Here is a 14775-nt window from a genome sequence, read left to right as displayed (position 1 = left end):
AGAAGGGTAAAAGTGAAAAAACTCGTGGGTTGAGATAAAGACAGCTTAATCGGTAAAGCAAAAGCTGCGCACACAAACAAAGCAAAACAAGGAATTCATTCGCTGCTTCCCATGGGCAGGCAGGCGTTCAGCCATCTCCAGGAAAGCAGGGCTCCATCACACCTAACGGTTACTCGGTAAGACAAAATGCCATCACTCCGAACGTCCCTCCTTCCTTCTCCTTCCCCCATCTTTGTATGCTGAGCATGACGTCATATGGTGTGGAACATCCCTTTGGTCAGTTGGGGTCAGCTGTCCCAGCCGTGTCCCCTCCCAGCTTCTTGTGCACCCCCAGCCTGCTCGCTGGTGGGGTGGGGTGAGAGGCAGAAAAGGCCTTGACTCTGTGTAAGCCCTGCTCAGCAGTAACGAAAACATCCCTGTGTTATCCACACTGTTTTCAGCACAAATCCAAAACATAGCCCCGTACTAGCTGCTATGAAGAAAACTAACTCTATCCCAGCCAAAACCAGCACACCCCCTTACGTATCCTTCCTTGAAGGACTCTTAGGCATCTTACCATGGGACTGAACACAGGGCTGTTTTCCAATGGTTAATCATGACGACTGCTGCATGTTTCCAGGATGCACTCACCCTGTGAAAATGGTTTAGGTTTTCTGCTTCTAAATGTTATAGAAAATATATTGCTTAAATTGTAATATATCATTTAACTGCCTGCAGCTTCCAAAACGATCTGGACTGTTCAATATTGCTGACTTGTTTCTAACATTTACTATTGCAATAAACTTTATCAGAAACGCTCGCCTTCTTCCATGCCACTAATATATTTTGAAAGAAAAACGATGCTCCACAACACCTTAAAAGAACTCCATTTACCCATTATTTATAACCCTAACAACTGCACTAAGAGTTTCTCAAGTGGTCTTACCTGCAGTAAGAGCATGTCAATGGTATGCAGATTTCACGTGCGAGGTTAACTAGGTAACAAGCATTAGAAAAGAGAGTGACCACAGCTAGAGAAAGGCTTAATTGTGCAAATAAGTGTTACAAGTGTCATGACCTGGTAGGGAAGCTCTCAAAGATAAATGGTGTTTGTGTAACTCACCAAAAGTCACCTGGGATGCAGGGCAGGGGAAAATGAACAGGGAGATCTCAGCAGGACAGAAAAGCTCTGAATTTTCCACTTTAGTGAAAATCCAGCTCTGGATTTCCCACAAAATATCACAACTTGCCATTGAAGAGAGCAGAAATACCGGATCTCGACCTTCCTCAAAACCTGCCTGTAGGAATGCCTGGACTGCTCAAGTTTGTTTCTTTTTAAATGGCTTAAAAGTTGCCTATTTTCCCCTATTGATAGACAGATTATTTTTTCCTTTATAACACCACTCTCCCAAGTTTTCTGCTACACAAGTTTGAAGAGCCAGAGCTGTGGTGGTCTGCAGCTTGTTTACAAAACTGGCCCTTACTATCTCCCCAGGCGGCCTGGAGGGGCAGGCAGCAGCCTCCCAGTGATCCCTGAGCCCACTCCCATGGAGACGCGGGATGGACGCGAGGAGATCAGTTATTAAGTGATCAAAATACACAGAGAAAAATAATTTATTTTAGATATTACACGGGGGATGTAAGTCGTTCATTAATTGCATCTTCTAGATTAATTTCTGCTTCCATTAGGTTGATGTACAGTGAAGTAATTTAAATCAAGGGATTTACAGCGCTTTGAATTAGTTTAATAATGCTAAAGCTAAATGTATATATTCAAATATTTAACTCACAAGAGCTATCTTTTTTCACTATTTTATAAAATTAATTTAAAAATCAAATGTATTTCATTACTATTCCTGGTACAGAACCTTATTTAAATTTTACAATCATGAAAATGCACAATACCATTTAAAGTTTAAATACAACTTAAACCTTTAAACTTAAAAGTATTCACTTAAACAAATCATACTACTTATCACTACAAAATTAGATTCTTTCAGTGCAGTAACACTGCTTTTTTGCCTTCCTGCCCTCCCTGCCACCAAAGAAGCCTTATGTTTGATTTCTACCACTGAGCAGCCCTTCCATCCATTGGTATTTCACTGCAGAATGCAATTTTGGAAGTGGCAGAGTTTTGCCTTGAGCTTGAATTATTGCCACCAAAAATCTCATCCCTACAAAATTTCCTTTGCATTCTCAAAATTAGGATGAATAGAAAATAAAGTGTGGTCAAAAATGTTTTTCAGGTTTCTCCACACATCAGCAGCTTGACTACCTCAACACCAACGTCTCTGCACAGGACCCGCTTTCATACAGTCTACTCAGATTCTCCAATCCAGCAGCTCAAACAACATTTGTTATCTTTTAGCAAATACCTGCTACCGACTATTTGCATTTCAGAGGCTTTCCCATAACTTCTGGTTCCAAGAGCAGCCTTCAGGGTGGCTTTCAGTAGCACTATCTCATTTCACGTTTCAACAGACCAGGAGAACACAGATGCTCAGCTTCCAGTGCTCAGCCGAGGTAACTTCTAGCTCACAAACCCAGAAATTCTTATGCCACCTACCTACGTCTCTACTAGCAACACAGCTAGAGGGTTATTTTAAAAATGTCTTGTGTACATGCATTACCTGTATTTAAGGAAATAAAAATCATAAGAAAATTATTCAAACAAAATATGCAGCCTATCTGCCGTAAAATTGACCTGGCAAACCACCTTAGAATTCCTTAAGGACACCAAATGTCCTCGAACTCAATTTTCTGAATTGAGAAGAATCCACTGTACTGCTACTTTGTCTAATTTCTTCTAGAATTACATTAGGAGTTGAGGACAAATTTAGTGCTTTCTGCACCAAAGCCTGCATTAACTTTGTGGCTTTATAAACTCCAGAATTGCTAAACACATGTAAACCTCTTAAATAAATAAATAATGCACCAAGAATTTTTTTCTTCCAGAATTACTTTGCAGTGTAACTAGAATGGTACTTCTCCTTCGCTGCAATATTATGTTGTGGTACTAACTCAAAAGTTCAAACCGTTTTCATTTCTTTATTACCAGTAGCAATCTAGGAAATGCTGCCATCAATTGTAAATCTACATGAAGACGCACTCCTCTGGTGCATTTTGTGCATAGCAATCAGTTCAGAATGCAATCTTGTGTTGTTTAAAATTCAGTTTATTCTTCAATTACTCTGCTAGCCCGACTCTAATTTATTATATTTTCTGGTACATTTGATTTTGGATATTATGACATCCTGGCTCATGCCATTAGAGAGGAAACATAAAATGGTGAGGATGCCTAGGGACAGATGAGAGTAAGATAGCAACAGCCTGGAAAATTAACAATATCACTGTCTCTGTGCTCAGCTAGACCTCTCCTGCATTAGTGCTAAAAAAAAAATTTGGCAGTATTTCTCCTATATAGACTTGGCATCCAGGAATGGCCTCAGAGGCACCATAAAACCTCGGCTAGTGCGGCGGGCAGCTCAGGTGGCTGGCAGGGCGGATGGCAGGCTCTGAGCCTGCCTGGGCAGCTGAGCTGCAGAAGAAATGAAACACTGGCCCTCCTGCTGCTCAGAGCCCACCAAAGAAACCAGCGCGGTTCTAAATGCCACTGATACTAAATACATTGATTTTTTTGTTTGTTTGTTTAGCCTTGTGTTGTCTCGGTCCTAGCTACAATCTTTCTCCCAGCACCCAAGGTGAAATGAGAGGCAGCAGCCAGACGGCTTCTCAGAGCATCTTTGTTGAGAACCCCAGCAGAAGGGAGGGCTTCGCCTCCCCCTCAGGCTTGGCGACCGACTACATTAACCTTCAGGGCACGCTGCCAGCCCCACCTGCTTACTCAGGCTTTTGCCAGCAAGGGAAGCGCTCACTGCCCCGATTGATCCTTCGAAGACGCATCCTCTTTTGCTTACTTCTTACTTCCCCCTACTACATTTGGTGTTTGAACTCCTGCATCCAGAGGATGGAGGGGCAGTCCTGATGGGGAGACATCAGGCTCCTGTATTCACATCTGACCTTTTTCCCTGCAACAGATTCTGACAACTTTAAACATGAAAAATCCTCGTGTGCCTGCACAGCTTGCTCTGTCCCAAGAAATTCCACACTGGGCTTTGAAAATACTTGTATTTCCCTTCTTTTGTTGGTTATTCAGAAAGCCTGAACACAGCTAGCCAAAACAATACCCAAGAGCAAACACTTTGCAGGGAAACCCAGGCAGCTGGACCCATGAGAAGCTGCCAGCATTGGAAAGAGCTTGCAGTGGGGCAAACCTGGCTGGACCCAAATCCTCACTGATCATTCTGTCCTCCAGAAAAAAACAAGTAGACTACTTTTCCTCTAGAGGATAATAAAGTTTTCTCCTCTCTCTAAGCTGTCTTGTAGCTCAGGCAATATTGCCGGCTCCTTCTAAACCTCCTAAGCAGTAAGGATTTTACTAATTATGTAGTTGCTGCAACTGTTGCAGTCATTTAAAAAGACAATGTCAAATATTGCATGTTGCAATGTCAAAACATGATGATTCAGGTTGCAAGCTAATTTACAAAATTAAGAAATGCCACTTTTTAGCTTACCCACTGCCTTTCAGTTTTCCCCACCCGTCCTGAACCTGTGTTGTAACCCAGTTGCTGGTTTCTGTTCAGACGCCTTTTTCCCCAGCAGCTCAGTCCTGTGCAAAGGATGGACACAAAAGGAAGTAGCATGAGGAACGCACAAGCCCATTTCCAGTGTTGAGTTGCTTGATTTTACACTTAAAAAAAACACTGAAAGAAAGTTATTGGTGCATGAGAAATACGGAGTACAATTTTAGCTTGTGAAGTCTGATGGAGTCAGAGCAAATCAGATCAGGCCACACTTAGGTGGGATGGAGAACTGGGACGGAGGGGCTCTTCCCTCCTGTTAAGTGCTGTCCCGTGCCCCAGCATAATGAAATATCACCAGCACGATGAGAGAAAATAGCTCCTCTCATTTTGGTGTACAGGTACCAGGAAAACACGTTGACCAAGTTCTTGAAAAGCACACGACAACTTCAGCTCCAACCATTTTCTCTTCTCAATCCCATATACTCTTAAGTAACTTGTCTATGCTTATGCTGCAAATCAATGCGCACGCTCCGGTGTCTCCCTGCACCTGGTCTCATTACCCTTTGTTTGAAACAAACCATGAATCGAGACTGGAGACGACTCGATTTCACTTCCCAGCACGCAGAAAATAATCATCAATAATTGATGTCAGTCGGCTTCATTTGGGACACTGCCTCAGGCACGCAATGGAGACTTACAGTGTGCACCAAGAAAAGGAGGATTTGTATATAAAATGATTTGATAATCTGAAAAAATCCCTCAGTAAACAAAGGAAGTTTACAGATAATCGTATTAAAGGAGTTGTTTCAAAACAATGCAGAACGTATTCGAGAACATCTGGGAAGAAAGATGGTAGTTTTAAAAGCAAAACCTTGGGGGAAAATATTTTTCTCCCTCAAACAGAAAACAATAATTCACTTTACTAAATCCTAATCCTCTTCAATTCATGTTAAGGCAGAGCTTTTTTTCCAATAAAGAGTTTTATCAGTCTATTTAAATGCAACTTTATAAAAAAATAATTATTGAAATATATTTAAATACAGTTTTAATATCTGATTAAATGACTGGTTATTCCACCTTTTTTTGATTGCTTCCATTTTATTTCAAATTTGAGAAGCAGGCGAATTTTAAGTCAGAAAACTGAATAAGTTTATTATTAAATAAGGATAGAACTTAACCTCTGAACTACAGAAAAACATATTGTATCATGATAGCAAAAGCAACCTGATGTCTGTGTTTTTATATGCACCTACTCATCAGCTGGAAAATCAAGAAAATAACTCCTTCTATCTTATAAATGTTATTATTTTTCCATCACTCATTTAGTGTTTTCCAAACTTCTGTTGTGGGGATTTATGTGCAAATCCCCCCAATAAAACCCATAAACTGTTCATGACATTTTCTATAATCAATGTGGATAATAAATACTATTTATATAGATCTTCTACTTAAACAACACGTTATTGAAGCTCCTCACTGCTATAACTGCTGACAGCACCAGAAGAATGAAGTTATTCCACAACTAAGAAGTAAAAGCAAAAACTACAGAATTGAACAATAGTTAAGTTGATAAAAACATATTGGATCAGATATAACGTTCTATAACGTCTTTACCTACTGTATTTCAACTTCATTCTTCCATAAAAATGCTTAATGTTAGAGCTAGATTTGGAAGGATTTCTAAGCTAAGATCTGAAAAGAAAAAAGAAAAGAGAGCAAAAAATTGCTGAAAGAAAAGAATAAATACAGGGTTTGTTTTTTTCCTTTTTATACTTACTTAGTTATATATAGAAATTAATTTTATATATACACATATATGTAAAGTAAGTTCAATGACAAGTAGAATGCCAACCAGATTTGTGCCAGCAGCAATTGAGCCCTAGCAAAGAAATCCCATGAGGGATGCTTTGCTATAACCACATCATCACAGCTGTGGTGAATTCAGTGACTTCCTCGGGAGCAGAAGCAGGCAGAAGGACTCTCATGCCCACACAGGACCCCATGGAGTCTCCACTGCAGATTCAATTGCACAGTCAAGCTGTAGGGATGGCTAAGTAGGACTCAGCATGTGATACATCATCTGAAAAATAGCATATACGGCATAGCAACTGCTCCTAGCACATGTGGGTGCATCGTATGCATCGTAGTGAAGTCCCTTCTCTCCTGCGTTTCAACTTAACCTGCTTAGCAGGTTTTCAGGTATACACGACCTCACCTATATCAACACTTTAGAACAAACCATCTTCTTTATCCTCAAAGTCAGTACTGCAGCTAAAACAGAAATCTTTCCTCTTTGACCCTTTGAGGGAAAAAAAAAAAAAATCACAGCACAATGTTGACATTACCGTGTGAACTAAGGTGCCTTCACTAGACTTGACACTTACCTAACAACAAACGACACCTGTTGGGAAATCCATATGGTTCTGATCATTTATAGGAGGTAACATGTCAAGCTGTACCCAAAAGTTCTTCATCAAATATCATCCACTTCATAACAGCATGACACTTAGTTATGAACATTTTCCGGCTTCACAGCTTTTCAAACTTTTCAAAATATGACTTAGGAAAGCATTACACTTCTACAGCATTCCCCTAGTTAATGGCACACATCCCTTACTGCAGAAGAAAGAACTGTAACAGTTTCATTTCACACTCCAGTAACCCAAAATTCTGCATTACGACTCACTTCAGTGTTAATTTTCCCATAGATTCTCTTTTTCTGCTTACATAGCAAGACAGCTCAGGTCAAATGCACAGACAAGCTGTGCTGCTGATTCTCCTTTTTACCACCACTGAATCACCTTCACTTTTGCTTTCCCGGAAAGTTATTTTCCCTGCAGAAAGCAGGAGAGCCGCAGTCAATAGATAAGTCAGCAGCTACTAGTTAAAATGAATTTCATAGTGGGCAAAAAGCTCCCCACAACTAAAACCGCAAGTATTATTTATGCAGGATCATGCCCACGCTGTATAAATACACCACGACAGGTATATTTGCTGCTGTACATGCAGTGAAGCCTAATTCAGCTCGTGTCACTTCCAGCTATAGACAGACACGTATCAGAAGCTATAGAATATAAAAATATCAGCCCTGAACAGACATGCTGAGCCATCCCCCAGATAACAGGAATGAAGAACGGTTATTTTGCCAGACAAAGTAGAAAGATACCTTTTTTTACTGGTGATTTGAAAAAAGAAACACATTTGGTGGTGATTGTTGAATTCTTCGGAAGCTTTGTAATGTGTATGTAAAGATCTAAGTTACATACCTTTTTAAGACATTTGGATGAAATGCATGACAGATCCACAAGTACACAAACATATCTGTATTTTTAGCCTAATATAACCTGGATGAGATTAGCTTTACCTTTAGCATTTAAAAGGAATTGAAATAGTTAAGAAGCAAACCGAAATTCTGAAGGCATTCAATACTGAACGAATAGCATTTTATACTGGTTTAGTAGAAGGCAGGAAACACTGTCATTTTTAAAGCTTCAATCTTCATTAGATGCAGCAATGACAGCTTAGTAATGGACTACTTGTAAAAACAGTCCGGAATTGACTTGTACTAATTTTTATTTAACATAAATGCAAAATTTAGCACAGACATGAAACTATTTCACGAATTCACTGGGTGACCCTTCGTTACCTTCTGTCAGTAACAATAAAACAGCTGAGAAAACCCCTCTAGAGCAAACAAGACAAAGACAGGGAAAAGAGGCCGGACAGAGGGAAATCCTCATCCACCTGCTCCAGAAGAAGCCTGACTGAAAAAGGTTTTTAAAAGTCTAAAAAACAAGTTACTTCAATTAACAGTCAGGGCAGTCCCAGGGAGCGGTGGGGTTTTGGACGCTAGCTACGGTGCATACATACTGTACCAAGGGTAGAGTTACAGCTGGATGATCACAATGGGGTTTACAGCAAACTCTTTGAACGTGACCAGAAAGTTTATACAGCACGTTAGGATCTATGTGGTCTTGTGATGTATCGATCAACTTTCAGTTACAGTTATTTCAGTCTGGTTGCAAACAAATTTTAAACAACTTGATTAAAAAAATATATAGGAGAAAATGATGATATGGGGCAGGGGAACAGATCTGATACAAAGAGGCAAGAACACAAGAAAGGGTGGGCTATTGGTAAATAAATGCATGAACTTGGAAGTAACAATAAGGCACCCTCTTCTGCATGAAGTGTCAACAGCTGTTACTGATTTTTTTTTTTTTGCTATAACTTTTAACATCCAAACGCGTAGAAGCAACTTAATACGGTCCATATTTAAGTATTTAACCTATTGCAGATACTCAGTGAGCTATCCATAAGGCACATACAAATATTAACATCTCCAGCGTCCTCCTTGAAATGGGACTTGCTCTAGATGTAGGCTACCAGCCATAAGATGGACTTTGAATGTCCTGTTCTGCAGACTGTTACTGAAGGCAGTGGAAGAACTAACTGTGTTGAAGTCAAAACGTGGTTAGCTTAAGAGCCTTGCGTGGGTTGTGGGTTTTCTTGCTGCTGTTGGTTTGGTTTTGCTGGTGTAGCAGGTAGCGATGTCAACTATGGGAATGATTTGGATGACATCACTATACCCACAGAAAACCCCAGTATAGGCTCTGCCATAAGAGTACGTTGCTGATACAGCTCATTTCATCTGGGGACTCATACAAGGTACGCAGACAGAAGCACATTCATGTTATGACAAAGTAAAATGCACTGATACCAGCCAAGCTTTTTTTTTAAATGAAGACTTTGTTCAGGAATGCCAACCAAAACTTGACAGCCAGAAAAATCACGACACGCCTAGATCCTGAAATGTTGCTTTGTGTCAGAAAAAAAACCCATGGGTTGGTCCTTTCAAAGCAAACACAACATTCCTGTCACAGAACACGACAGCTTGTCCGGGCACAATATAGCAACCACTGAAAACTGCTTTCCACAAACTGGTTTCAGTACACAAGTCAGCAACATTTTACCTCCGTTAGCTTTGCTTGAATTTCCATTTGCTTCTGTTGTGCCAAAAACCTCTGCTGCACCAGCTTTCTTTTTCCTATGAACTCCGAAATGAGGATTAGCACCAATCTGAAGAACAAAGAAAGCCACAGGAAGACAAGAGCTTAAAATCCTCCATTGCTAGTATTTTTTGGCCTTTCAGAGCCAAAATGGTGAAAATGACACTGCATTCAGAGAGGGCTGTCTGTGGAGGAAAGCTCGGATTCACGCAAAAATTGCATGCAAAGAAAAAAAAAAATCTACATGATGAGTACCACTGCAAGAGTCAATAAAAGCATCAACGTATAGCAACACCGACTTGAACCCAATAATAAACTGCATTTACTCCCAATTGTTTTCTGACCAGCCAGCCCCTGGGAATGCATGACGCTGGCATCCTGACACCTTCCACTGGACTTGTGCAACCTCTTCGGAGAAGGTCATGGGAACACCCAGAGGCAGGGCTATCTCAGGGGTTGAGGTGGGGAGCGCAGCCTATACCACACTTCAAAATCGCTCCCACTGCAAAGAACATACCAATGCAGAAGCAGGTAGCTTGCCACTCATTTTTCCCCACTGTGCTGAATAATACCTGACAGCACTACACCACTCCAGGCAACCTGACCAAAAGCCACGCTTTGCCTTTCTGCAACTCCTGGGCTCCTCCCTTCGCCCAGACACATACGGGTTCTCCTTTAACATACACCACTTTCCGTTGTGCTCTATTGCTAGAAAAAAAGATAAGTAAGTCATAGGTCCTTCTTACCCATTTTCTAGAACTACTTATTACTACCATTTACAACATTTTAAAACCGGATCAGTTCATACATTGGATATACTCCTTGATCAAATTGCATTTTGCTCTACTAACAAGGGTTCTTCATAAAAATTCTGTACACCCCATCTAACAGTGGTTAAGCATGACAAATCTCTGCAACGAAATATAAAAACACATTCTTCTCTGTGGAATGAAGGAAAAACAGCCAGGCAAAATGCAAAATCTATCACTCCATCCCAAAGTAAACAAACTGCCTGTGCAAAAATTAACTTCTATATAATATTGAGCTGACACATATATAACCTCACAATTACTGTCTTACCCGATTTGGTTTGTTTTGCTGTGACGACAGCAAGAAAATTCTAGACATTCTTAACAAAATACCACAAGCCCAGAGCAACATCATAACTTGCTTACTTCAAACAAAAATGAGGTTGCAAATATTGAGCTATGTTACTCTAAGGTTCCATTTTTTAAATAAAAATAGTTCCCACTAATTGGGTGGAAAAATAGCAGAAATGCAAAATAATTTAAAATCTTGCATGTTCACAAATTACCTGATTTTATGTCAAACAACTGCGTACTTAAGCTTTTCTTTTCACCATCTAGTGCACAGCTCAGTGTGAGACACTCAGCAAGAGACTCCCCTCCTCTTCCAGCCCCCAAATTACTTGTAAAACTAACATCAATAGAAACAAGCAACTACAAGAACGTAAAGGATTGACATCTATGCACAGTTATATCAGTAAAAACACGTTAGAAATAAAAGAGACGCCTGCAGTATTGCAAAGCACATTGCAAGGATGAAGTCAGCTCAGGTAGAGCACTGCAACGCAGCAGCAGGGCTGGGAGCATCTCTTTATGTGTCGGCAGCTAAACCAGCCCCCAGCCCCAAAGCAGAAGTCAGCTGCCTACATTGTCTCATGCAGAATACAGAACAGTCAGTATGAAAAAACGACAGGTTTATCCCATGAACTTTGCGAACACAAATCCTGACCCTGAAAACGTTTACATGCAGGCTTAACGTTAAGCCCCAGAACAAACCTACTAATTCCAAAAGAAATACTTGGGTGTTTAAAATTAAACATATGTAAGTGCAAACATCTACAGAATTGGGGCCATAAAAAACCAAAAAGCACACACCGCAACATTATTATTTTTTATTGCTCCATAGACATCATGACACAACAATTACATAATTTAATACTGATATTTAAAAGAACGTTGATCTTCGAAAGGCACTACAATTTCTCAACAACAAACTCCATTGACCTAATAAAGCAATTAAGCAGCATGCGATTCAGTGGGGTCACATTAAAATTGCTTCTGCAAACCAAATCAGCAAAGAATTTTCAAATATCAGAGACAAGCTACTGCTGTATCAAATAGGCAACCAGTTTCTTCTAGTGCCTTTTACACCAGGGAGCATTTTAACACTAAATGAATGCTGTTTTCTTATTAGTTACAGCTCGTAATATCTAATAGCTCTTTAAATAAGCAGCATCTTGCTGATTTATGACATTAATTTACATTAATCCAATGTCTAGTACACATCATATCCTTATACATTTCACTTTGATATTGTTAATATCACTTCTTCACAGTTGCTTTCAACTATATTAAGACATTTTTAAGAGGACAGAAAAACGGGATGAAAAAAGAGGGGGATATTTTGAAGTGTTTCCAAGTAGACAGTTGTAACTAGAAGTGTTTCCAAGTAGACAGTTGTAATTAGAAGCTAACAAACTTCTACTGGTTTTCAGTGATACAGGCCCATAAATATATACCAAGATCAAGACTGACAGGCTGTTCAGTGCAGGTAAAGTCTTACAAAAAAACAAAGTTTCACCGAGGTCATCAGTGCTTCCACGAGAGCAGACTCCAAACAAATGCCAAAGCTTGCAATGTCAAAGCCAACGTTTCTGTAATTACGCATGACAGGTTTTAGTAATCTGATTTTTTATGCTAACCTAACTGTCTCAAGAGAACAGTACTTTTCCACCCAATCACCAGCTTACATTCCTCTTGCCAAGTTTCGTCCCTAAATTGTAGCTTGATATTTTATTTTTTTTTTTAAATAGAAGATTCGAGTCCTGTGTTAGGAAATCACACTGTGTTTGCAAATCTCAGACCTGAGTCCAAGGCCCTGGGCTATCTCTCGCTGAAGTCACTAGGCAGAGTTAAGGGTCACTACAGTTCGAAATTCAGGACTGAAAACACTCATTTTCAAATTATGCTTTCTTTTTTTTTTCCTAATATCCAGAGATTTTAGAATTGTAATAATATAAGCGCTTTAAAACGTAGCATTGCATACTTTTTTTAACAACAACAAAAAAAATCTAATTGGGCACAATGGTGTTCTTTGCAGCCTGCTGAATTTGGAGTTAATCATTTTATATAGCATTGTGTCCAGGAAAGAGGATTCCTCCCTCAGTGAGCTGATCATTAAAAAAAAAAAAAAAAAAAGAAAGAGTAAATGATAAAGGAGCCTATTAAGTCTTATGGTTCTAGCAAGTATGCTGACATACCTTGTTTCCATTTTGAGGAAATCTGTTTTAATAAAGTCAGGACAGCATATGGTACTAACATGTTTATTTTCCAAGTGGTAGGGACACTAACCGAAACCATCTGATGTTTCTTCCTAAGCCTCCTTGATCTGCTGCTGGATTGCAGCTTAGAATAAAGCATCGCGAAGCCAAAAGGAATTGGGTAAAGGAATAAAAAAAAAAAATCAGTAATTCAAAGTGTTTATTTAATGAGAGCCTAGCTCAGAACAGTTTCTCTTTTGAACAGAAGCTGAAACGCACTTAAGATTCGGAATTTACTTCCAGAGACTACCAAACGTATCTCAAAGCTAATCCCTAACAGACATTTTTTACTTTGCACACAGAGACAAAAACAAACCCACAATATCATGTAATTAAAAAAGGAATTAAATGAAGCTCAGAAGTCCTTAATAGCGGATTTCTATAGAAGCAAACAATCAGCACTGTGCATTAGGAACATGGTAAGAAAAGTCACAAGGGACTGTCAGATTTGTCACTACCACAGCTCCGGCAACTGTTTTCTCAATTAGTTGACCGAATACTAATATTCTGTCAAGAGCAATGATAATTTTAAAAGCATGCCTTGTAAAAGTTTGAAAGACATGAGGTTTTAAGTATTCAAACCACATTTTCGGTGATAAGAACTAACAAATGGGGGAAAAACGGAGAGCCTGGGACAGAGCACTAGAGTTAACGTTTTGAAATAGCTGCCAAGTACACACAGGCTTCAGGGACATTTCACATACAGCTCTGATTTCCTCTGGCGCAGCTGTAAAACACATAACCTGAAACCCGCTCCTGCAGCAGGGGTTTGCTCGCAGCTGTTCTTCTGCCTCCCCCGCACGCAGCAATCCGACTCCTTTTCAGGCAGCAGCTTCTTTAATGAAGCTACGCGGGAGCAGCATCGGTGCATGCAGGGACCCCAAACACCAGGCGCCGCCGGAGCAGGTCCCCAGCGCCTGAGCCCGCAGCTCAGCTCCGCGGAGCCGCGCTCTGGCTCCGGGCGCAGCCGCCGCTCCGCTCCGGCGGGCGCAGACCCGCGGCGGGCTGCCCAGCGGGCAGCGGCACCCGCTCCCCCGGGGAGACCGGGAGGAAACCCCGCTCCTCCCGGGCGAGGGCAGGGCAGGGCCGCGCCGCCCGGGCCGGGGCTCCGGGGCGGGGGACCCCGCTCACAGGCGCACACGCCTCAGCCCCGCACGGCGGCTCCCGGGCCCCAGCCCCTCTCCCGTACTTGTTGCCCCCCGGAGGGCGGCCCAACCCGGCGGCCGCAGCAGGCCCGGCCCCGCCGCTCCCGCGGGGAGACCCCGCCGCCGCTGCCGCGGTCGAGGCGGGGGAGGGGGGCGCGGCCGCCGCCCCGCCCGGGGGCCCTCCCGCCGCCGCCGCCGCCGGCTGAGGGGAGGCTGAGCCGCCCGGCGCCACGGCGGGGCAGCGAAGTTACTCACCGCCGCCGGCTCCGCGCCGCGCTCTCCTCAGCCGCCGCCGCGCCCCTCAGCCGAGCCGGCTGCGCCCGCCCGCCCTCCCGCCTGGCGGGAGGCAAACTCCGGGCAGCACTTGGCGGAGCGCGTCTCCGCCGGGCCGGGCCGGGCCGGTGCTCCCGCCTCCGCCCCCCGCCCCGGGCAGCGGCGCGGCCCAAGTGACAGCCGCGCTCCGCCACTCCGGCGGCAGCCCGGGGCGCGGGGCCGGGCGGCGGGGCGCGCCGCAGCCTATGGGAGCGGGGCCGGGGCGGGCCGCGGCGGAGCCCGGGGCCGGGGTGTCCCCGCCACTCGCCTGATCGCAGCCCGCCGCGGGGGGCCGGAGGCGGCGGGCGGGGCCGGGGCGGAGGAGGGGCCGGCGGGGGAAGCTGCCCGGCCTGGAGACCTGTGCCCGCCTGCCCGAGCCCCGCGGCCTTGCTGGGGGGCAA

At 42.8% G+C, this 14775-nt stretch overlaps 1 protein-coding gene across 3 annotated transcripts in view; it reads right to left on the bottom strand.

Annotated features, from left to right (window-relative positions):
• Positions 1 to 14563, bottom strand: part of LNX2 (ligand of numb-protein X 2) — a 61053-nt gene extending 46490 nt beyond the window's left edge. The window contains exons 1-2 of one of the 3 annotated variants that reach the window (XM_087756093.1): positions 14318 to 14563; positions 9536 to 9641 (exon numbers count right to left, since the gene is read on the bottom strand). The gene's annotated coding sequence lies outside the window, so the exon portion shown is untranslated. The other 2 variants (XM_087756092.1, XM_087756096.1) reach the window with 2 other exon arrangements.
• Positions 14564 to 14775: the final 212 nt, after the last annotated feature.

The sequence above is a fragment of the Nipponia nippon genome, unplaced genomic scaffold (genome assembly GCF_047370975.1).
Source record: "Nipponia nippon isolate SJK-2023a ecotype South Korea unplaced genomic scaffold, ASM4737097v1 scaffold_2, whole genome shotgun sequence".
Classification (NCBI taxonomy): domain Eukaryota; kingdom Metazoa; phylum Chordata; class Aves; order Pelecaniformes; family Threskiornithidae; genus Nipponia; species Nipponia nippon.
Note: the sequence above shows the minus strand (reverse complement) of the source record. Positions and strands in the feature narration are given on the sequence as shown.